At 45.7% G+C, this 25,454-nt stretch overlaps 2 long non-coding RNA genes across 2 annotated transcripts; both read left to right on the top strand.

The window, feature by feature from the left end:
• Nucleotides 1–2,914: 2,914 nt before the first annotated feature.
• LOC112659159 (uncharacterized) lies at nt 2,915–9,735 on the top strand. Its single transcript, XR_003136228.2, has 3 exons — nt 2,915–3,047; nt 3,361–3,537; nt 9,196–9,735. It is a non-coding gene; the product is annotated as an uncharacterized LOC112659159 (long non-coding RNA).
• An 88-nt stretch (nt 9,736–9,823) lies between these two features.
• Nucleotides 9,824–17,140, top strand: LOC112659171 (uncharacterized). The gene is made up of 3 exons (XR_003136243.3): nt 9,824–10,336; nt 10,615–10,751; nt 16,598–17,140. It is a non-coding gene; the product is annotated as an uncharacterized LOC112659171 (long non-coding RNA).
• Nucleotides 17,141–25,454: the final 8,314 nt, after the last annotated feature.

Here is a 25,454-nt window from a genome sequence, read left to right as displayed (position 1 = left end):
CATCTCCCAAGCAACCCACATCTCTGTGTAGACAAGGACACAAGCTGAGCAAGTGACAGGTATTTACAGGGAAAGAAGGGACTCCAGTCAGACGGGAGGATGACTGATTTGTCACCAAGGGTGACCCGGCTGATAGACATGCCTAGGGCCTGATAGAAGAGCCCAGGACCTGTCTGGGAGGATGAGGCCACTGGGAGCCACAGAAGGACCCACAAAACTGATCTCAAAAACTTCTTCCATTCACAGTCTCACTTACTGACTCCCAATATATCCTGCCATGCAACCGCTTGGTTTCAGCACCCCCCCCCCCTTCGCATGTCTTTCCAGGGAACGCTCCTTGTATGCTAGGTGTCTTCAATCCAAACTTTATTGCACAACCTACACTGCTGGCCTCATGATGGATCAAATGGTAGCTCCGCAGGGGAGAAGAATCCTCGAAGGTGGCACAACTCTTTTCCCAAAGGAGCAAATAAAGGAGAATAAAGTAGAAGAGCATGAAACTCAACAGCAGAGCCCAGGAAGAAATCAGTGATAGAATGACCTTCAGAGATGAAGGGTCCAGGGATCTTGACAATGAGGATGAAAAAGAGAAAAGAATGAAAGGAAGAAAAATCTGGTAGCGCATCTGGAGGAATCATGTTGTGGGTGCTCCATGGCGCAGGGACGCTGCTCTCTGTCACCTTCGCAGCTTTGGTAATGGACGCTCTTCCTGCTCCTGAACCCCACTGTCCCCCTTCCCCGGGTCACTTTTACAATCTGCGGTCACTGCTCATATCCTGCTCCAGGGACACGTACATGCATTCCCGCCCCCCCCAAATGTGGGCCTGCGACTTTAGAAGACTCAAGATGAGTGAAGTGTCACCTGCATTTGATTTGTCATAATGAAGTCTACTTCCTCAGGGTCTACTCTTAGCAAAAGAAAGAACAGGCGATGCGTCCTGTTCCCAGGAGCCAATCTACCCAGGTAGGCAGGGGTCACCACCTGGCCGTTCTACCTCTGGTCTCATTGGGTTGGCCTCTCTCAAAAGAAAACCAATTTCCATGCAAAGTGTAGATTGTATTGGCTCTATCAAGGATGAGCTGCAGGTCAATGACACACACGCCAAAAAAACAAACAAACAAACAAACAAACAAAAAAAAAAACAGCCTTTTAAAAAATCAAATACTTACACAGCTGTCTCGTGCCCAGAATCGCCCTTATGTATGTGACAAACACTTGTTGTCTAACTTCATGGCCGTTCTGTGAGGTGGATGTTGCTAGGCCTCCTTTACAGAAGCCACACACAGTTAAGTGAGCTGAGTAAGGCCACTCATTAAGCATGTGGGTGGCAGGGAGTCTGGGACCATTCTGCACATGGGTTGGAGCCTGGGGGGAAAAAAAAAGAAGAAAAAGGAAGGAAGGAAGGAAGGAAGGAAGGAAGGAAGGAAGGAAGGAAGGAAGGAAGGAAGGAAGGAAGGAAGGAAGGAGAAAAGAAAAGAAAGAAAGAAAGAAAGAAAGAAAGAAAGAAAGAAAGAAAGAAAGAAAGAAAGAAAGAAAGAAGGAAAGAAAGAAAGAAAAAGAAAGAAGAAAGAAAGAAAGAAAGAAAGAAAGAAAGAAAGAAAGAAAGAAAAAGAAAAGAAGAAAACTGTGTTATTTGAAACGCAGATTTATTGTATCAAATTAGTTTATTGTCACCAAAAGGAAAATGTACTAAATATTAAGAATGCAATTTAGAGGTTATGTCTTTGAATTGCATGTTTGAAGTTATATAATCCAGTTTCTTAGGCAACAGATGAAAGCAACTTAAACGGCCCAGCGTCATGTAACCTTTCAGAGCATTTTGCTTTATGGTTTTATCATAGCTGCTTTTTTTCTCCCCATGAATACAGACGAGGCCTTCAAAATAAATTGCTGTCAAATAAGCAATGCAATGTTTTATGTTCTGGTTTTTGAAGAAATCTTTACTCAATTCTGTGCTACATCTAAAGATGTAGAATATTGTAAAATAAGGAGTGATTTGTGGCACACTTCAATGAAATTTAATAATTGAGGATTGTTTGCATAAGAGCCCCAGAACGGGGTGGAGGCGTAGCAGGGCGTTATCTTAAAGCAGCAGCAGCCACCGAGATAGTCAAGGGGGACTCAAACTGGGACCAATCACTCTTGTGCAATATCGCCACGCAAAGCCCGCCAGCGCCCAAGAGCAAGGACAGACGCTGTGCTTGAAATGGGGATGGCGGGAGAGGCACGGAGATGGTCCAGCCCGGAACCCCTAGAGTTGTGGAGGACAGTCCAGGTTTGAAGGGGAATCCGCAACACTCCCATTGAGTCAGTTGCACTCATTTGCCCTATTACGTATCTTCTTATGTCTCAAACCGTGGTTTTGGCGCAAGCCACTTAACCTCCCCAAATGTCATTTTCTTTGGCTGCAAAGTGGCAAAAGCACCTCCCATCCCAAGTCTGTAGTAAGGAGTAAGTATCATTACCATCTCTAGGGGGGGCGGTGGAGGGGGGCGGTCTGCAGAGTCTGACTTTGGAACCTCCATCCTCCTGACACTCACTCCCTGAGTGACTCTGGGACTCTCCAAGCCCGAGCGTCTTCATCTATAAATGGAACAGCGACGATCTGTAGGTGATTATGAGGATTGCAGGAATCGATGCTTGTGAAGGACACTAGCCCTGCGCCTTCAATAAAGTGTTCCTGTTGCCGTTACCATAATGATGGATTTCATGCTCACACGTTTAACAGGTCATTTTTGACTTTTAACTTACTCTAACACTGCGCACATTGACTTTGGCCAACACTGATCCGTGTCATTGCCCTCGGTGACTCGTGTGGAGAATCACAAAGGTCCCCTTGCCGCCACACAGTGGAGGCAAATGGCCCATGGGATCCACCCACAGGAGCGGGCATGGTGCAGTGACAACGGTCCACTCCCTCCTGAACCAACTCCCCGTGAACGAGTGTGTCACCCTTGGATCCTACCAGCCACTGGCCAGCCATTAGTTGTCTAGCGCACACGCAGCATTTAAGATTTCGAATTCTTCTGAAATGTAGTTTCTGCAGGTACCTGGACGTATGTCTTGGCAAAGGGTAACTTCGGAAGGGTCGCCTGAAGCCTTAGCGGCCAGAGAAGCGCAGCTTGCCCCCTCTGCCTCTCAGAGGACTTGGGCTTCATTGTCCCAACAACCACACCCCAACGCTCCTCACAAGTCTGGGAGATGGATTTTGAAACAGCAAGCAATTTTCAGCCCAAATCTACCCAAATGGAGACATTTGCCCCTGCTCGGAACTTGTTTAGCCAACACAGGCTACGTTAAGGGAACGGACGTTAGATGCGGAAAAATAAACTAAATTTGATTTTGCCTTCTCTCTTCAGGAAGCACCACCCATAAATAAAAAGGGCTGTTTCCCTTTACAACATGTGAGAAAACATTGCACCCTTCTGCCTGTTCAGTGAGAGGCTGTGTTTGTTCTCACCGAGGGCCTCCCGTCACCATAGCCCTTACGCAGGCCCAGCGAGCGTGTGTGAACTCCACCCCCTGGCTACCAAACGGTAAGTGTAAAGCAAACCCTGGTTTCATAGATTTCTGTTATTTTACAATTACACCCTGTAGTGTTTCAGTATCAGGCACTTATTATTGCCCCAACTTTATAAATGAGTATGCATTAGTGTAAGACGAAGAGGCCCACCCAAGTGCTAATGAGTACTGCAGAGCCCCTTCATATAGGTGGGGCAGGACTAAGGGCAGGACCCAGGTGTTCCACCTCCCGGCCTGTGAGCCAAGATCCCACTACCCAGACTGTCGGGCAAGGTGCTTATATCCTGAGGCTTTCCACGCCTTTGAGATAAGCTCCGAAATTCTTTTTTTTTTTAACTATAGCCAAAATTCTATTCTCCCATATTATTTTTTACCCTTATTTTATTAATTTTCCTTCCCTCCCTGACCAGTTTTATTGAGATCTGATTAACAATTAAGACTTGTATATAGTTAGGTTTCACGACGTGAGTTTTTTAAAGGTGGACAATGTGATAATTTAATATACGTATGCACAGCGAAATGATCACCACAACCAAGTTAATTAACCCACCCATCATCTTGCGTGGCTGCCTTTCTCGTGTGTGTGGTGAGAATATTTAAGACCTCCTCTCCCAGCAATCTCCAATATCCAATTCAGTATCAACTACAGGCATTATGCCTTACATCTCCAGAACGTGCCTTCTAACTGAAAACGGGTATACTTAGACCAACATCTCCCCGTTTCCTGCACCTTCCATCCCCTGGAAATCACGATTCTATTCTCTGCTTCTAAGAGTTTGACTTTTTTTAGATTTCGTGTATAAGTTGTGATATCATGCAGTATGATTTTTTTTTTTTTATGTGTCTGGCTTATTTCACTTGACATAATGTCCTCCAGGCTCATCTAGGTCTTCACAAATGACAGAATTTTATTTTATTTTTTTTAATTTTTACTTCTTTTCCATTTGAAAGCAGTCATTTATTAACTGATCAGATTACAATCATAATCATGGTACATACCTTAGTTCATCCTTCTAATAAGCCTATTGATCTGGTCTTCCCTGTTGCCAGCATCTCCACCTTCTACAAAATGAGTGGCCTTTTTCTTCATTTTTTATGGCTGAATAATACTCCACTGTGTGTGTGAGAGAGAGATTGTGTGCATACATACAACTACAGCTGATGGACCCTTGGGTTGTTTCCATATCTTGGCTATTGTGAATATTGCTGCAACGCACATGGCAGTGCAGATAGCTCTCCAAGATCCTGATTTCATTTCCTTTGGATACATACCCAGAGGTGTGATTGCTGGATCATATGTTCATTCTATTTTTAATTTTTTAAGGAATCTCCATACTGTTTTCCCCAGCCGCTGCACCAATTTACATTCCCAGCAACAGTACGCAAGAAATTCTTAATTGGGCCCAGGGCCCAATGTGACCTGAGCCCTGCCTGTCCCTCAGGGCCCTCAGGGCCTCACCCCCACTCTCCTGCACGAGGTACAAGCCTCCAGCCACAGGGCAACACGGCCTCCAACTTGCTGGATGTTCCCTTCCTGGTCCTGCTCACTGGACCCTTATTCTCTTCAGAGATGCCTTTTGCTTCCCACGTGAGTACATACACTTTTCATTCCCAGTACTTGTCACCATGAGTATTCACGTAAGTGTTTTTGTCATTATTGCTATATCCTTCCCTACCACTCAAAACATACACACACACTTTGAATCTACAAGCTCGAAGAGGACAGGGAGTCTGCGTTGTGTCACATTCGCACCCAGTTGAAGCGCACAGAGCCTGGGACCTAGTAGGCACTCAATAAACACTTTGCTGATTCTGAATGAAGATGATACGCTATTCTGACACGGATAAAGGAGAGAAGAGAGAATTTTAAAATGGGTCTTCCTTTTAAAGATCTCTTTTTAATCATTTATAACATTTGCCCCCTTTTTTTTTCATTTAGATATTAATTCTTCATGACTAGATTCTACCCAAAGACATTCCTTTTGAAGCTAGGAGAAGATGAGGGTGGGGGTGGTGGGGAAGTTTCAGTAATGTTTCTATTTTGTGAAATCTGAAATGGTACAGTGTCCAAAACAACTCCCGATTTCATTTTGAGTTCAAGCACTTCAAAGAGAAGTTCATTTATAAAACATCATATCTCTCTGGTCATTCACTGAATATTTACAAGTACCAATCACTTTACTAGGAGGGTAGTTAATGCAGGAAAATAAGCATGACAGGGAAAATTAAAATGAGTTTCCACAGCCTCTTTGCTCCCATGTCCCCCATCATTCCCCCCTTGGTCACGCTCGACATCCAGCATGCTACACGCACTCAACGGAGAGCCTTCCGTCCCTGCAGCTCCATTCTTGAGTCTTTTCAAATCGAGCTGCCTTGAATTATACAAGAAAGGCAAAACATCTCTCGAGGAAAACAGATGGAAAGGCCAAGAAATAGAAAGCTTGCTTTGGGCTGAGTCTGAGCAGGTTTTCAGGAGTTTTGGGAGAGGAAGAGAGAGACGAAGGCATCTGGCTGGCCATGCTGAGGGGGTTGTGGCAACAGGCAAGAAAAGATTTTAATCTTCTGTCTTTTATTTATGAATCAAGCACTTTTTTGCCATTTTCAAGAGACTGAGTTAAGATTTAAAATTATTGAAAATTCCATTTGGACTTCGAACGTGTTTGTCTATGCACCCATCAGAGATGGGTGCCCCTTCCACGCAAACTCAGCATTCCTCAAGTTCTAAGACACAGAGAGCCACACAAGGACGTTCATTTACAAGTGTCACAAATGAAAGCACCTAGCAATTATAAAATCCGATTTTCAAACTTTCCCAATCTGTCTAAAACACTAACAGTCATTGATTTGATCATGTGCCGGGACTAGCTGTATGTCTGAGAGCTAGAACAGGAGATAAGAGGAATAAGGCAAAGATTAAGTAGATAACTGTCTGTCAGGATCTTCCCACACAGTTAGGGGAGGTATGCCACATTTCTAAAGAATTGGCAAAATATATTATTCTCTACATTTTCTTTTAAGTTCTCAAAGATGGAAAAGGGTGGATAAAATGAATGAGAATCACCGAGATTAAGTTCTCTCAAAGCAGATTTAACTCGAGAAAAATGGACAGAATTTAAGTAGGTGGAAAGAAGAGGCGATTCACCAGGTGGAGGAACCACCAGGAGAGAGACTGAGCCTTCTGAGCTTGTGTGGTTTTCAGTCCCTGTCATTTTTTTTGTATTTTAATATTAAATCATTGCTAGCTTAGCTCCTGATGGAAACAGCTCATTGAACTGTTTGTTGAAGGCCACAGTGTTGACAGTGCCAACCAGCCCATTAGGGTTTGGGTGTAGACCTCAAGCACCATGTACAACGCAGCTGAAAGAGGAACCACTCATATTCCTGCTGCTCAAGCAAATCTATATGTAGCCCCCATGCCCCCAAGGTGCCCAAACATTGACACTTTATTGTTGTTGGTAGATTCTTTTCCAAGGGAAGCTGGGGATAAGTGGGGTATGTTTATCATAGTATTTTGCCCTAAGTAGTCAGAAACAGTATCACGGGACCAGGCAGAGGACACAGGGGCAGTGGGAACATCACTGGGGCGGGGGTAGGGAGTGGTTTCTGCAGAAGCTAAGAAGCGAGGCCCCTAATACGAGGTCATGGCAATGGACAGAAGGAACATCTAAATGTTCCAAGAACCCCAGAAAATGGCAGCTGGCCATTCACACTCTGGAATTTTTGACAAAATTCAAATCCGAACCTACAATTTTTTTTTAACATTATCTATGACTGGTCTATACAAAGTCATTGCTTCCAAACTACTGCAACTGGCATCCGAACCAAATTCTCCAATTTTCCTGACTTGTCTCTACAGAACTGATGAGAATTTTAATAAAACACATAAGTTGGCTCTTTATTAAAGAATCTTCCCTGATGATTTAGACACTTTTAAAACAAAGGGAAAAGCAACAGTATGAGTCTCTATTTTATAACAAAATATGCAATCGAATGCTTAGATGAGTTCCCTGTCTGAAAGCCTTTTTACGTATGTAAAGCTATATTTTACTATTTGTACCCAACAATTTCCAGCAAAGAATATTCCTTGGTTTTTACTGAGGAAAAAGAACACCTTTGTTATTTACAAGGGCCTTAAAAATATTGATGAGCTCTTAAAGCTGATTCAGAAAGTCAGCATTTAATATATTTTGTAATTCAGCTACTAAAAGTAGTATCGGCTTCACAAATTTTTAAAAAATTCTTATGAGCCACATTTTCAGAGAAATTTTCCAGATTGCAAACAAATCTATAAAAATAACCTGACCCCATTTCCTACTGACCAAAGTGCTATATTCACAATGTTTTTAACTTCCCATGCTTTATAGGCCAACAAGCTCCGAAATCTAATAGAAAACCAACACCAGCATAGCAAAATGAGCGATGTAGTATAATCATCAAAGGCAAATTTTAAAATACTTCGATCTTGTTAAAACTTACAAACATCGGGGGAAAAATAGCTTCCTGTGTCCTATCTTCTGGAGATTAAATCAACATGGTTTTGCAGCACACACACACACACACACACCTTTCTACTTCTTCCCTCTAGCTTTCTTTAAGTGATAAAACAGGCTCCAGCCAGAAACATCAAGAATAGGAACTATGTGAGTATATATTGAACTCACACTTCTATACAGCTAGGCAACGTTTGGTCATTCGAAGAAACACTAGCATTCAGATCACACCCACGGACAGCTACTCGGCTGTCAGAGAGAGTGCAAGCATGTGGAATCACAGAGCCGCAAAGATGCTCTATGTATTCACCATATAATCCCATCCCCTTTCCCCTCCTGCACATTTGATTCACATCCCACATCTGAGCAATTTCCCCTGAACCTCTGCCAGATGCCAGGGCAACACCGGGGTGCTGAATCCTCAAGGGGGGAGCTGGGAAGCCAGTCAAGCCATCAGCCCGGCAAAGGGCCATGAAATGAGGACTCCTGGCAGGGCCCAGGGGGTGGTGTCACACATCGTCCCTGGTCAGGAAGCAGCAATCTAGGAGATGATCTCGCAGGAACGTGACCAGAGGCCCCTGAGCCTGGGGAACACCGTCTCCACCAAGGCCCTCATGATAATCCCTGGCACTGAACTGCTGAAATATTCAGGAAGGTTAACAGCCAGATGCCCTGAGGAGTTAATAACAGAGCTTGAAAGCCTTTCTCCAGCTACATTTCCAACTCAGAGCCAGGTCGGCTTGTCAGTAATTAAAAGTCTCACTTGGTAGAAGCTTTTATAAAATGAATTGTTCATCTCAGTCAGCACTAAGGAGTAAGCATTCTACTTTCAAAACTACCAACCGAATCCAAAAGAGCCAGAATTAAACAGGTTTTGTTTTGTTTTTTCAAATGTAGCTTTCCCATCCATCCATTCATCCATCATCTGTTGGTTCCTTTTCATTCACTGGTTCATTCATTCATTCACAAACACGTGTGATGTCTACTGTGTGCATAAGCCCTGGATCCACAGAAAACAGACCAGAAGGAGGTCCCCTCTGCTATTGCTGTCAACAGTCAGTGCTCTTTATAATGAGCCCCTAAATTCCCAATCTGAAGATAATGCTCAAGCCATAGTCTTCTGAATTCAGCAGTCTCCTCCAAGTGGATGTTTCATTGATGTCTTTTTTCTTCATTGTCTAGAATGCCTTCTTCACTTCCCACCCCAGCAGTAAGCTCCCTGAGGCCTTCCTGCCCGCACCCCAGCGAGAAATGACCATTCCCCCCATCCTGCCAGGAAGTGAGGTGAACAAGTGGACTTCTTGCCCCACACACTACCACACGGTTGGTGATCCGCCCCCCTCTGCCAACCCCAGGGACCTTCTCAAGGGTGATTTGGCCCCTTATCTCCTTGCATATCTAGCACCTTGCTGCACATAGTAGATATTTACTAAATAACTGAGTTGATCCTCATTCTGGGCAGCAAAGTCACTTGACCTGCGTGTTCTCTCTAGCTTTGTTGAAACTGCTGAAACCAGAGGGGAGTAGCCAAAAGTAGGTAATAAAATACAAGCTGGGCCCTGGAGATACCCTGAATGTGGGGTGGCCACACAAAGATAAAATGTCAAGAGTATTCTCCAGGTCAGATGACCCTACATAGCTGATTGCATCTTTACCAATGAGAGCATTTGAAGGGTGAGGCAGTACCCGAGGGAGGGGAGGTAAGAAGGTGAGAAGAGAGAAACAGAGCAGTGGGAGTGCCGGGGGCCATGAAGGGGTAGGGCTTGGGCGGGGGGAAGGGCAGAGAACCATCCCAAGTGCCTGTGGTGCCCGGACAATTCCTCCTTGACAGCCAGTCTCATCAGGCCTCATCATGATAACCAGTAGGTGTGATTTCCGTAGCACAGGAAAATTGTATCCTTGGAATGTGGAATCAACCCAACACATTTAAATTAGTTTCAAAAGTAGAACTAGGTGGCAGGGTTTTCTAAACACACTTTCTCTCCCCTTCTCTTCTCTCTCTTACACTCCCCCCCCCAATCTACTCCCTCCCTAGACAGGCTTACTCTACTGGTAGCTTGAATTTGTGAAATCGGCTCTAATCTCCCTCAACCCCCCACCCCCCACCAAATCCTCTAAAGGTATTATTTAAAGGTGAAAAAGAACAGAAGAAGGCATCAGAGAGGAAGTTTTGGAAGTAGAAAAGCAGATGGGGTAAGTGACCCAGCAAACAGCAGGAAGTTCCTTCTTCAGCCTGAGTGTACAAAGCCCTGACTTCCATCAAGGAACCACCCAAAGGCTCCAGACCCAAGATGTCTGCCTCAACTACACAGAGGAACTCATGGTAAGCAGCCCCCTCTTCCTACAGTCCCCCCCAGGAAGCAGGCCAGGTCGGTAAGGACACAATGAGTAAATTCCCTGTGGGTGAGTTGCCCTAACACTGTCCACTGTGTCTCAAGACACTTGTCAAAAAATAAGGTTGATCCAAGATTTGGTGTAAATGGTAGTGAGCACCTCCATCTGGGAGTAAGTAGGACACGCTGCCTCTTACAGCCATTTGTGAGTAGTAGAAGCTCGGAGTTAACCTAGAGGAAGCCCCTCTCAGCCTGTGTTCTTCCACAGGTACAGGAATCCCACCCAAGTTGCTGAAACGTAAGAGGGAAAGTGAGACAGGACTGCTGATCCCCGAGATTCGCTGAGGGCAGAGGTCACGTCTTAGGCTCTCATCTCCCCACACGGCAAGGCAAAAAGCAAGCACGGTACATCCTCATCGATGTGTGTGCTAATGTAGATCTTTCATTAGGTTCACTTTTAAGCCTGTGAAGTTACAAGCTTCAGTCTTCCTGGGGCGCCTGAGTGGCTCAGTCAGTTGAGCATCTGACTCTTGGCTGAGGCACCTGAGTGGCTCAGTGGGTTGAGCATCTGACTCTTGGTTTCGGCTCAGGTCATGATCTCAGGGTCGTGAGATCGAGCCCCCCATCGGGAATCTGCTTGGGATTCTCTCTTTCCATCTCCTTCTGCCCCTCACCCCCTGCAAGTGCCTGCCCGCGCTCTCTCTGTCATGCTCTCTCTCTCTCTCTCTCAAGAAAAGAGAGAGAGAGAAAGAAAGAAAGAAAGAAAGAAAGAAAGAAAGAAAGAGAAAAAAAGAAAGAAGAAAGAAAGAAAGAAAGAAAGAAAGAAAGAAAGAAAGAAAGAGAAAGAAAGAAAGAAAGAAAGAAAGAAAGAAAGAAAGAAAGAAAGAGAAAAAAAGAAAGAAGAAAGAAAGAAAGAAAGAAAGAAAGAAAGAAAGAAAGAGAAAGAAAGAAAGAAAGAAAGAAAGAAAGAAAGAAAGAAAGAAAGAAAGAAAGAAAAGGAGGGAAGCAAGGAAGGAAGGAAGGAAAAGAAAAAAGAAAAGAAAAAAAAGAAAAGAAAGAAAGAAAGGAGAGCTTCAGTCTTCTTTAAGTAGAGATGGTGAACAGTGAAGCCAACTCTAGAGCATCCTGTTCCATCTGAACAATTAATGGAGAAAATAAAGTGATATCCTCCCCCCCCCCTTTTCATGTCCTTACGCCCTCATCTCATCAGTACTAAATTTTCAGCCAGTCAAACAAAAGTAAGGGAACACAGTGGCTTCCTGGAGCTCAAAGACACAGCTCAGCCTTCACTTGCTGTTGTGCAAAATGCATGAGCTAATTATACCCTAAGCCTCCAACACAGTAGGAAGGTAATAACCTGTAATATGGCTAATTTAGAGGTCACCCTGATCTGGTGGTTAAGAACGTATTTCTTCTTATTCACTTAAAACTTAGCTTTAGCCCTCCGACGGAGCTCAAGCAGCATTTCAGATGGGTAAATACACGCAGTGCTCCCTGTCACATGGTGCCCCAGGCACGTACAGCACATTTGATCTTCCTCGACTCAAGGTGCTTCTCCATCAAGGCTGGAAGGAGAGGGCAAGCGGTGAAGGAAATGAAAAAGAATATTCTATAATGGAATTCCACTGTTTTTATTTCTGCATGAGTTGAAAAAGGCCTTCTCATAAGGAGACGTAATGTCAGGTAGATGTAATGTCAGGTACTTGCCCGACGTGGCACCGATAGCCCTCCTATTTGGAGACTGCTGTGGCTGAGTCACCATTAGTCACAAAGGTAAACAATCTCTCTCTTAAAGGCAACGAGCCAGGCTAGATGGAGGGCAGAAGGACTTTGTGGCAAGATATTTCTAGTAGTAAGCTCCAAGGTCATCTTTTTCAAACAGAAAGAGCTGCAATTTTGCTCAAGTCAGCACAAATATATCGACCACCAAATATTTTCAGGCACTAGAACAGGGGCTTGGGATGGTTACTTTTACTGTCAAGCTGACTGGGCTAAGGGATGCTGGGATGCTGGTAAAACATTATTTCTAGGTGTGTTTGTGAGACTGTTTCTGGAAGGGATTTGCATTTGAGTACAGTAGGCACAGGGCTCCCCTCCACCCCCAGGATGGGCATTATCCAATCCCTTCAGGGCCTGAATAGAACAAAAAGGCAGAGGAAAGGCTACTTTGCTCTCTCTGCTTGGGCTGGAACATCATGTTCTCCTGGCCTGGGACATTGGAGCCCCTGGTTCTCGTGCCTTTGGACTCAGACTGGGACCTACACCACCAGCCCTGGATTTCCAGGCCTTCAGATTCAGACTGAATTAAATATACCACTGGCTTTCCTGGTTCTCCAGCTTGGAGATGACAGACCATGAGACCCAGGAGCCTCCATTACTGTGTGAGCCAATTTCCCATAGTCAGTCTTCTCCTGTGTATCTATATGTACCCTATTGCTTCTGCTTCTCTAGAGACCCTAAGACACGGCTGTAGGTCCAGAGAAGTGTCACATAGGAGTGTTTGATCTTCCAATGGTAGGCACAGATGCTAAACCAATTGTCTTAGTAACTACAAGCATAGTGAAAGAGGTTGGTGCAAGGTCCCATGGGAGCAGATAATGGGCACCCAAACTGGGGTATGAGGTTCTGATTATGTACCAAAAGCCATACTGTAAAGAGGTCTAGAGGTGTCCAAGCAACAGGACGATCATAAGGCTGACAGTTTCTTGAGGGCAGGAGTATGTCTTCTCATCTGTTTATCTTCAGCACGCAGGCCAGACGAAGCCTTGATATCATCAGAGCTCACTGGTAGCCGCTGACTGAGCTGTATTAAAATGAGCTGAGAGTGTGAGGTCTCGCTAATGCAGCTGTGTTCCCATTATTTATTTATTTATTTATTTATTTATTTATTTATTTTATTTTTTATTTTTTTTTTGTTCCCATTATTTAAATAAGAGACTTGGCTAAATAAAAGCTAGGGATAAGAAATATTACTTACATTATGAATAATATACAACATAAAAACACAAAATATACAATAGTATTCCACATAATGTTATCATATAGAATATACAGCACCAGCTAAGCTGTAATTTCACATTTATTATATACATTTGCCATGAGATCCCTTCACTCAGGGATCCTTCATTATTGAAAAGGGAAGGATTTATGACTTGACCTGTAGAGATGCAAAGGGATTAGGATGTGGCAAAGGCAGCAGAAGAGAGCTTTGAAGATCCCCAAACAGAAACATAGAAAGAAAACAGGCAACATCTTCATTGTACTCTTGCTCACAGGGTGGAAGGTGAGTACAGTGGCCTGTCTTCCAAGGCAGCTTGCAAATTCTCCGAAATGTGCATAAAAGCCCTGGTAACCTTTCCAGGTTTCCTGTAGGAAGAAAGACTGGATCTCCAACAGGAGGAAAATGCTTTCCTTTGAGATCTTAAAGACCCGCCTGCCAAAGCCACACTCTCTTCCACTCTGGACGTACCACTGACAAAGGGTAATTGGGACGTAAATCCTCTGGATCGGGGCCCGCTGCCTTCCAAGTGACTCAGGTTGATCAGATCATTTCACCTCCGATGTGGCACCTCCTCCAGCGAAGCAAGTTATTTATTTGGTCACCGTAGGATCACGTGCACCGTGTGTACGGTGAATTGAGGTCTTTACACAAAGGGGCTTTACATAAATAACTGGTATTGCCACGTTTCTATCTATCTTGATGTAGAGCGCATTTCAATCATGGTATTAGGAACAAAAGTAACGTGCTCGGTTATTGTTAGTCTCCATTTACTTCTTCTGGAGCTTCAAATTCAATTACATTCTGAGATGAACATGAAATCAATTGAACAGCTGGATGTATAGTGATCCTATTTGCCCAATTTTCTTTAAATTCCATGCTCTCATAAGATAATCAAATCCCTCTTGTGTGGCTTAACATTCCGGTGAACTTTAGAAGAAGAAAAGAGAATTATGGCAAGCACGCCCCCCCCCCCCCCGGAAGGATTTTAAGATGCAGAGTCTGTGTATACACAAATGTATACACACACGCACACGCATATACAAACATCCCAAAAAAATGGAAATCTAGCTTACTGGTTCATTCCACAAACATGTACTAACTAACACGTCCTGAAAGTATACTCGGCGGTCAGCAATGTCTCAGATCGTACGGCTATTACCTCGTAAAGATGGATTTACTTTAAAGGGGCTATCACCTTCTTTTTTGGCTCACTCAGCTTTTTTTTTACTGAAACAAATATTTGCCTACCATTGCAAGATGCAGCTTCACAAACGACTCCCCTAACCTTCCATGCTAGTCTTTAATTTACAGTCAAATGCTTCTATGTACAGGCTCATAAAATCAGGACTAGGTTAGACTCGGGAGCGAGACAAGGGTACTTCCACAGGCAGGACCTACACGGAGGCTTCCACCAGCTGCGGAGAAAGTGCGTGACATTCTCTCGGGGTTCGGGGTTCTACGGTCGGTGGACGGAAGGCACAAGGCGGGGGGCGGGCGGGGTCGACCGTAGAACAAGCTCTCAGAACTGAAAATCAGAGGCGGCAGGAAAACAGAGCAAGGGGTGAAGCAAAGGGCAGTAGCGTCGTCCAAGAACGCAAGATCATGAACCAGGACCTATTCTGATATTCGGTGTCATTACTGGTTAATGGTATGGAGGGCGATTCCTCTACATTATGAAGCATTTCAAAATACAGTGGTTTGGGTTTTTTGTTTTGTTTTGTTTTGTTTTTAGATTTTTGAGATTTTTTTTTTTCCTTATAAGATCTTCTTAAAAAAATCTCAGTTGAGTCTCTGTGAATCAAATGAAACAAAAGGATGTAATCAGCCTGGAAATTAGCAATCCCTGAATCGTCTAAAATGAGAAAAGAAAATTCTGGCAACTACATCGAGCAATACAGGTTCCAGTCCTGGCAACACGCTAGTACAGCGTATTATATGGATGATACTAAAGAGATGACTGATTGCTAAATGGACGGTTGGCCATAACCTCGCACGAGGTTACAATGATCAGTAGGAACCAACATGCTTGTACTAAAAACAAGTGAAGCCAAAATTAATCCTCTCCTCTTTGTACCAGAACAAATGGATCAAGAGGATTTCATCAGCATAACACAGCTGGATTCCAGGAACGTTTGACCAAGCCTCCCATGACATCGTTCTGTGTAAAACAGAAAGTATTGGGATAAATGGGAGAGGAATCAGGAAGTCCGAGGCTGGTCAGGTAGTCCTAACTCCCCAGTGTCCACGGACGGAGTCAAATTCTGATGACCACCTCAAGTGGCAAGCCTCCTGATGCCATTTTCCTTCCCAGTCCGACTCCCGATTTGCCACTATCTCATTGTGGAAAACCCAAGCTGGGGGTAGCCCCCATACACCGGTGGGCTCCATCAGTGCTCACAAAGCTCCTCACATGTGGGTTGATGGGGGGTGGGGGGGTGGGGATGAAATAGATAGAGGTAAATACAAATCTAACAACGGAGAAATCGCTGTGTCATCTGATTTAGTGAATCTGGGATCTTAGGATAGACCAGGGTAGCTGGTTACTTATCATAATGACTAATGCACCGTGGTCTGGGTGATGGCATAACAATGTACGAGAACTATCCACTCTCCCATCAGAAAAAAAAAAAAAAAAAGCCAAAAAACCCAAGTCATTTCAGGTTAGATGCAATGGGGCCAGGCAAGGGCTGGGGCATCCAGGGGCTCCCGGCCACAGAGCACACGAGGGTATCATCCTCCATTCTCGGGGGGGTAATGTGACTGGGCCTTTGACAAAGCTGAGCCAGACGAGAGGCGTGAGGGCACAGTGAGGAGAGAGCAGAAGGAGCAGATGACGCTGTGAAGGATGGGGAGCTCTGCAGATACGCCCGCCGTGACCTTTACCTCTGCCCCCACGAGCTGGAGGGTCCTGTGTGACGCCCCCACACACTACAAGACAAGAGTGGGATTGGGGCTCCTTAAAGGGAAGAAATTTCAGGGCCACTGGGTGGCTCAGTGATTAAGCATCTGCCTTTGGCTCAGGGTGTGACCCTGGGGTCCGGAGATCGAATCCCACATCGGGCTCCCTGCAGGGGGCCTGCTTCTCCCTCTGCCTGTGTCTCTGCCTCTCTCTGGGTCTCTCATGAACAAATAATTTTTTTTTTTTAAAGGAAGGATTTCTATGGAGTAGAGCATTTCAGAGGCGGAATGATCTGTCTTATGAGATAAACTTCTTGGACCTGAAAAAGCAAAGTGATTTCCCTGCTTTTAGGTTCTGGCAAAACCTTCCTCAAGCCTCTAAATGAAGCCCCAGAACCGCGGCCTCTAGGAAGACATAGCGACCCACCGTCCCCACCGTCCTTCAGATGTCGCCCTCCGCTGTGCGTGTCAGCGCTCTCTCCATGCACACTCCGCGGGGATCATGTACACACTACGCTGCAACCACAGGCCCTCCTGCCTCCCTCCCCAGACACAGCATCCAGGGAGGGAGCGGTTTGATCCGTCCCCAAGTCCAGGGCACCCAGTATGTCGTGATGCTTCGTGAATGTGGTGGAGTCAATGCCACAGGTGCGAGTTTCAGCAAACGCAGACTCATTCACAATTAACTGCAGGAGGGATGGAAAAGCAAGAAACGGCATTAAAAATTAGTGTGTGGGGTTGGGGGGAGGGCGCCTGGGCGGCTCAGTCGGCTGGGCGTCTGCCTTCAGCTCAGGTCATGATCTCGGGATCCTGGGATCGAGCCCCACGTGGGGCTCCCTGCTCAGCGGGGACTCTCCCTCTCCCTCTGTACATGCTCCTCTTCTCTCTCTTTCTCTCTCTCTCACAAATAAATAAATAAAATCTTAAAAAAAAAAAAGTCAGTGTGAAGCGTGAACACTGAAATCACAGAGGAGGGCACCTGGGGGGACGTAAAGATGTGGCTGGGTGCTCAAGCAGGGCCAATAAGGCCGAGAGGGCTTGATTATCCATGATGGTGCCCCTGAGCACCTGCTGGGCCGCCTGCGACACCGCATCCATTGGCCATGTCGTTATTGCCTTTTATTTTTTTTAATTTTTTTTAAAGATTTCATCTATGTGTTCATGAGACACACAGAGAGAGAGAGGCAGAGACACAAGCAGAGGGAAAAGCAGGCTCCATGCAGGGAGCCCGACGTGGGACTCGATCCCGGCATCTGCGATCAGGCCCTGGGCTGCAGGTGGCACTAAACCACTGAGCCACCCTGATACCCTGTTAACAGAGGAGGAGACACCTGCGTAAGGCCACTAAGTCACTGGGATCTCTCTGCTGATTCCCAAGGACTTTGTCCCAGCAACTCCACACACACACACACACACACACACACACACACACACACTGGGAGGGGGATACATAAAGTGAAAAAGTCACAGTAAAAGAAAAATCTAAATATGGAGAATGAGTGGAAGCCAGGAGTGGAGCTGCGACGCGCCGCGGGATGCGTGTGACAAAGGCAGTAGGTCGTGGAGGCAGGGAGAGCCCGAAGACTCGGCCCTGGGGCCGTGCATTTTCCCCAGAACCCTCCCGCTTAGCCTCCACCCCCTATTCATTAATCATACAACCACGGGCGACTTCGGTATCATGCAGGCCACGTGGGAGCTAACGGCGACCTCAGGGAAGCAGGTGGCCCGTCTGGTCGTGTGTCACTGCGTAGTGTTCCAAATGCAGTCCGTTGGGCTCTGACACAACCCAAGTGCTCCTGAAATAGGCAAAACCGCACAGGAGAACCCCGCGGTTGCAGAGCAAGCTGGGCAGTAGGACGAGGGTCCAACGCTTCGTCGGTGACACATTTTTAAGAGGGAAATCTCCATGAAAATGGCAGCGCAACACCCGATGGTTCAAGATACGTCGGTGCCACAACAGGCTCCTGGCGTTTGCTCGGGGAGGCGGGTCTCCGGAGCCCCAGGTGTGACAGGGCCCACGCAGGTGGGGACTGCGGGGCTCACGACGGGCTGTCACCTGGAAGCGGCCGGGAGCATCCGAGGTGCGTGTCCTCGCGTGTCCTACGCCGCGACGGTGCCGGCCAGTCGCGCTGCGTGTCCTGTGGGTGAAACCGTTCCTAAGCCAATTTGAAATTGCATTTTGCTCAGATTGGATCCAAATGTTGCAACTGCATTGGAAAAAGTCTGCATTTTTCAAAACAAGCGTAAGAGCGGAATTGGCTATAATTCCATTACTATAACTGATAAGCTGTCGTACACGTGTCATCTCTGCTTATGCATGAAAAATAGCTTATGAAATATTATTGTTACGAGTAGTCCCTGCCCTACCTCCCAGCTGGAGAAACTGAGTCCGGAGTAACCGGGGGTCTCTTCTATATTGGTCAGCTACCAGCGGCTACACCACGTCTCAGACACAAGTCTTCTCTCAGCAACTCCTCTGTGCTTCTCCCAAAGTATTTCCCACGAGGCCACTCAAGCTCATTTTTTTTATTTTAAAATTCTTCTCCTTAGGGGCGCCTGGGTGGCTCAGCAGGTTAAGCATCTGTCTTCCGCTGGGGTCATGATCCCACGGTGCTGGGATGGGGCCCTGCGTGCACTCCCTGCCTAGAGGGGAGTCTGCTTCTCCCTCTGCCCTCCCTGCTCCTGCTCTCTGTGGCTATCTCTGTCTCTCTGTCTCTCTGTCTCTCTCAAATAAATAAATAAAATTTTTAAAAAATTAAATTAAAAATACAATAAAATCCTTCTCTTTTATCCCATGCACGCACACACACAAAGTATTGCAAAAGAAAAAAAAATTCATTTTAATAAAAGGGAAAAAAGGGAAGCAAAAAATCTGCAACATCCATCATAAGTTTATAAACCTTTAACATGCCTAATTTCTCATAAGATATACATTTCATGTGTAAATAAAGAACTCTATCCTCATATCACACTGTCATCACTTCCTGGCTGTATAGAATGCTACTTATCAACAGATGTATTTATACATTTGAAGTTATATTTATAAGGATTCTAAGTTTAATATGTTACTGACTATATCTAAGTTTGTTCCTTCTTGGACCAAATTTTTATAGATTGAAAACCCATCAAAACATTCATTTTAAAAAACCCACAGGAAAAAAAAAAATGTATGTACCTACAAGCCTGGGCAGGGGAATCGTCATTCGTTCACTCAGTAGATATACACCATGCGCTGACCCTCCCGAGAGCTGCTCTGGGGACCAAGAATGTGGGGTTTCACGCAGCCCAACAAGCACCCCAAGTGCCTGGTCTCTGCTGGAAGAGATGCTGATTTCTCTGGGCACAAACCCTGCAGATGCCCACGCAGATCGTTCCAGCGAAGGGGGGGAGGTGCTGTAGCAAAAGTGAGCAAAAGTGTGCAGAATGCTAGAGAAACAATGGACAGGTGAGCCCACCTGAGCGGGGTGAGAGCCCGGAGAGCCCCAGAGAGGTGGTGACCCAGCTCTGAGTCCTGAAGGGGCGGCCCACGCGCGCAGGTGGAGGTGAAGCGGGCATGGGGCGAGCGAGCCGCATCAGCAAAGTGCAGGCTGAGCCCAGGAGGTACGATCAAAGTGCTGGGCCTCCCGGGATTCAAAGGAGCCTTGAAGTCTTTCTTCCAAACAACTTCTAACACCCTGAGAGGGCTAACGTCTGGCTTTGACACTGTCTCCAAACACGGTTTTCAAATGGAAATATAGATACAATTTTGATTATCATTTTCATAAGACGGAAAATACAGAAAGAGAGCAAGGTTCATTATGTAACTACATCCAAGATGCATGCATTTTACTACCTACCTAAGGGGGAAGAAAAAGATGTTTGTACACACAAGGGAGCTAAACAGCATAATAAGCATCTTTAAGAACGGTCCAGGCCTGTGGAACCCACCCTCCCAAGCTGAGGTCCCTGCTGTTTGCTACCCTGGGAGCACAACCTGTCCTGTTCCAACCCAACTAGGCTCCTTCTCCATGACTGGCCCCGCTGGAGCAATGGCAAGCTAACCTGCAGCCTTTATTTTTATTTTTATTTTTTTAGTTCTTCAAGTTTGTTATTGTTCTTGTTTTTGTTGTTGTTGCCATTCAGCACTAAAGCTGCCACAGACGCCGTGTCAACCAACGGGCACGGCTGTGTTCCAAGACGTGTCCATGCACGCTGAGGTTGGTGTTTCACGCCATTTTCATGTGTCATAAAATAGTACTCCTCTTTCTGATTTTTTTTCAACCTTTAAAATGGGGAAGACCATTCTTAGCTTGGGGGCCGAACTTAAAAAGGCGGTGAGCAGAATTTAGCCTGTGGGCCGAGATTTGCCAACCCCTGTTCTACAAGGCTGAAGTTCTTATGTGACAAACTGGCCGAGTGAGCAATAAAGGCAATTATGCTTTTGGATGAGAAAAGGCAAAACAACAACAACAAAAAACAAAAACAAAAACAAAAACAAAGGACAGTTCCAAAGTTTTGAGGAAGCTGTTAGTAAATGCTCTTGTCCAAATGATTGCCCACCCATGTGCCACCTGTTAATGACAATCATTAGGGACGATGGATAGAATCTGAGCAACAAGAAGGGTTGAAGCAAACCATGAAAGTGGTGTCATAACTGTTTGCCCGCTGTCCTATGGGATCAGGAACCAGGAAGGCATCCGAGTCCCGTCAGGGAGGGAAGCACGAGTGTGCTTTGTTAACCTCAGCGAGCACCATCCCTGGAGGGCAGTAGGCCCTCACACAGGGTGAGGGATGCACATCGTAGTCCGAGCGAGAGAAGAGGAATCCAGGGCTTCTTTGGTCAAGAGGCTGGGGAGCTGTCAGAGGCACAGCTGGTGCCTCTGTGTGATGAGAAGGGACAAAAAATTATGTTCTCGGGGGCAAAAGAAAGCAATAAGGCTGTCTACATTTGACTCCATGCTCCAAGCCAATATTGAGGCTATTCAGTTGGGACAGCATCATGTAACACTTGCAACATGTCAATTCCAATAATCACACTATGGCTAACCTGGGAGATTTCCTTGAGACCAATAACACCCCGTGAAACACCCTGGACACCACATAATGGATAGAATAACAGAGAACACAGTGAAGATTGATAAATGTTCAAGATACGCCTCCTCCTCCCCCAAAATGTGGAGAATTCCACTAAGTGGGTCATTAGGGCCAACCAGCCCGAGCAGGAGGCTGTGATAATTTAGGAGAAAAAAAAAAAAAAGCCCAAGACAGAAAGAGACCTTCTTATATGAGCAAAGTCTCTGCAACCCAAGGGGAACAAAAAGGTTGGTAATAAAAGCAGGGCTCCTCCTGTCATAAGGTATGAGCTACACTGTCCATCCAGGGGTTCTCAGTGAAGGGATCAACAAGCAGAAGAAATCCAGCCCATGCATCTAGCAATGGGGGCTCCCAGGCAGGAAGCTTGCTACCTGGTTGAAACTGAACGTCCCTCCATGAATACCAGTCTCTTGCTACTATAGGAGCTGAGCAGTCAGGATGCTACCTTAAGGCAGAGCAGTCCTTCACCTCGTCTGCTGTCTGACTCCACGTCTTGATTTGAGGACCTTTAAGAAGAAGGTGGCATATGGCAAAGCCCTCCCTGTCCCCGGGGGAACAGAGAACTTAAGCGTCAATGAAGGGATACTGGGATAGTGGTGAGGTTTCTCCACCCGCCCCGCCCCCCGCCCACCACCAAGCAGAATCACCTTTATTGGAGCACAGGATGAGGTTTCTTTGCCTACAAGGGCTGAAATGACTAGCTTACCAGATTCTTTCAATGGACAAGGTCCATTCACTTAATTGAACAGACTTGGAAATGGTTAAAAATAGAGAAGGAAAGGAACTTTAACCATCTGGCAGGTCTTTCACAACCCTATAACGCACTCCCACATGTGTAAATGGGGTGGATGGTTTTCTCAAAGAAGATTGATTTTTATTTGTTTGGTTGTTTGTTTGTTTGTTTAGAGGTGGAGGAGAGAGAGAGCTGGGGTGGGAGGCAGAGGGACAAGCAAGCTCCCCGCTGAGCAGGGAACCCAATGCAGGGCTTGAACCCAGGGCCCTAAGATCATGAACTGAGCTGAAGACAGATGCTTAACCCACGGAGCCACCCAGGCACCTCTGGTGCGGATGTTTTACATGTTTAACCATCGTGCTCATAAAGTGCAAGGGTGAGTTTGCTAGTTGAGAAATACCACTTGCTGAGAAATGATAGGAGGAAGAGGACGTAACAGACTGCCAACTCGGCTGCCTTCCCGTCTATACAACAAGAGCAATATAGAGCTTCAGGAGACCAGGAAATCACAGCCTGATTAATGTCAGCAGGTATTGAGACATTCAATATCTCAATCCAATAGCCCATGTAGCCAGCGAGAAAACTAATGAGACCAGAAGATTACAGTGGATTACTGCCCACTGAATTAAGTGGCTACTCCTACAGCCCCAGCTGTTCCAGCCATTGTGACTGTAACGGAATCAAATGCACAAATAGATAGCACCTAATATGCCTTCTCGAATAGTGCTAATGCTTTTTTCTTGATCCTGTTGACACCAGAAGATCAAAATCCTTACTTAGCTGGGACCCTGATACACATGCATTGTGCTGCTACAACATACCCATATTTCCCCCTGCTATATGCCACCAGTGGATTGGCAAAGACACACAGCCAGAGATTTAGTTCCACTAAACCCAAAGGCATCAAGTTCATAGGTCTCAAAAAGAAAAAAAAAAAAATGGTAGTAGTTTTGCAGCAAATACTAACTCACACAAGACCCCATGCATGGCTCACTAACCTGATAAGATTTAAAAAAAAAAAAAAAAAAAAAGCCCAAGTCAGATTCTTGAAAACAGTGGAAGTAAGGCACAAAAGTCGATCCCCAAAACCATGAAGGAAAATATACTCTGCTAACAGAAAGGAAGCCCAGCACGTAATTGGATAATTTGAGTACTGGAGACAAAATGTGCCTCATGTAAGCATTTTGTTGAGTCCTATGAACAACCCGACAAGAAAATCTACCAAATTTAGCTGAGAACCTAGTAGCAGGCAGTTCCACAGTCTGAGCAATCACAGCCCTGGGGCCTGCACACCAAGGACCTCTGGTAGCTATGACTGGAGCCTCTAGCAAAGGGAGCAGCCACCATGTACAGGTGCACTCTGAGATGCACCCTCAGCCTCTCCAATGTAGCCACCTACCCACTAAGTCCTTTTGAGGAACAGCTACTGAGCTGCTAGCGGGCACCTAAGTAGTTCCTTACAGAGTTCCACCAGGTAGTCATGCACCCAGGCATTCCTCCCTTGGTCTGGGTCCATTCAGAGGCTAACAACCAGGTTGAAAAGGCAAAAAGTCTCCTCTCATTGAATGGAAACGATATACGCAAGTGAAAAGCAAGTCTAGTCCTATCCGTAGGTCCTCTTTATATAAAAGTTTGCGACCTCAGCTTTAGAGGCCAACTGTTCCTCCCCCGATCACTGACTGGAGCATGTTTGGCTATCTAGGGGACTCACTTCCAGACAGCCACTGAGTGTGCTCATGTAGGCTTTACCCAAATTAAAAGACAGTGGTGTCCACGGGGTGGCATCAGGCATCCCATCTCGAGGACAAGTCCGGATGAATGACTGGTTAGTCAGTACAAGGGCCCAAATTAAAAGCCTTTACCCTTGCTTAGACAATGCTCCTGGGGATCAGCATTTTCTGTTTTCATGGATTGTTGGACTGTGGCTGTTAGATACTAGTGTGATGATGGCCTGGAATATTAAAGACACCTCTCTGTGGGACCTCAAGGCCATTGCCATCATACCATGACACGTTTATATGACCTATGGAGACATCATCTATCTCACCACGGGAAGGATCAATATCCAGAAGATACTATTGAGAACAATGGAGCTGAGCAGAACTGCAGAGCCCAGGTGGCCAGTTTTGCTCTCTGGATTCATCTCTGGACTGGGCCTCTCAATCCTGCTGCCATAACCCAATGGGCTCAAAGGATGGACCTCCATCTCTATGCTAAGGAGGCCACATTAGGCTTACCAGGATTGTCCTACCTGACAGCAGTTGATGTGACTTCCTACAAGTGAGCTAGGACATATATTCAAAAGGGACCCTACCCCTTCTTGTCAAATAGAAAGACAAATAGGTTTTCTGTTACCACCTCATGGCAGGATCCAATATGCACTGACACTTAACTCCATCGCAGAATTGCTATTTCTGTGACAGTAGCACACTGTAACCACACAGTTGTAGCACATGAGTCTAAGCTGGCCCGTGTCTGTGGTTATCCAGACAGTGGCATATAGTTTGTGGCCAAAAGGAAAAAAAAAAAGACCCAGACCCATGACTGATGTCATGGCATGTGATGGACATTCTCCAATCATCACCAAGAGCCTGAATGGACTTTTTAAAGACTCAACTCATAAATATTAATGGACCGATCTCATTATCAACGGTATGAATGATACTTCTTAGCCAGGCTGTGTGAGCATTAGAGGTGGCTGTCCCCTGCCAGGGAACGTCCCCTTTGAAAGGGCAGAGGAGAGGAGGAACAAGGAGACTGGAATCTCCATATCTGTGATCCCACCCTGACAGTCCTGACCACTCCTTTTCTTTTTTGTCCTTTGACTCCAGCACCAGGAAGGCTGACAGATGTCCTCTTATGGCTGCACAAAGTAAGAGGGTGTGGCTACAAGATTGGGTGAGCAGACCAGTTAGCTGTGAAGGAAGAAGAGCCACAAGCATCTGGAGAGGGTCATCTGAGCCCGCAGGAGGTGCAGGGAGGAGGACATAATTAATGCTTATCCTGTCCCCTCCATTCAGCATGCCACCTGACAAACAACCACATGGTCTGTCTGATAATGCAGCAGTGGCTGGTGGTGTGACCCACTGCTGGATCTGTCATTGCTGTCTACTTGCTACAGAAACAGAAAAACGCATGGGGACATGGCCAGTTCTGAATTATTTTGCCATGCCCGATGCACCATGAGCCATTCTCAAACCTGACCACTCCCTAATTTACACATCTAAAAACACCCAAAACTCATTTAATTCTAACTCACACAAATCCATATGCTTTCTCTGATTCCCAAGTGGTCTTGGGTAAAGTCATGTATGATTATTGAGCAGGCAAATACTATTGGCGCTATCCACATGGCTTAACAAATATAATACAGCGGTAATCCGATTACTTTTAAGGATAAATC

The sequence above is a fragment of the Canis lupus genome, chromosome 16 (genome assembly GCF_003254725.2).
Source record: "Canis lupus dingo isolate Sandy chromosome 16, ASM325472v2, whole genome shotgun sequence".
Lineage (NCBI taxonomy): Eukaryota > Metazoa > Chordata > Mammalia > Carnivora > Canidae > Canis > Canis lupus.
The sequence above is the reverse complement of the archived record's forward strand: the minus strand, read 5'-3'. Positions and strand labels throughout refer to the sequence as shown.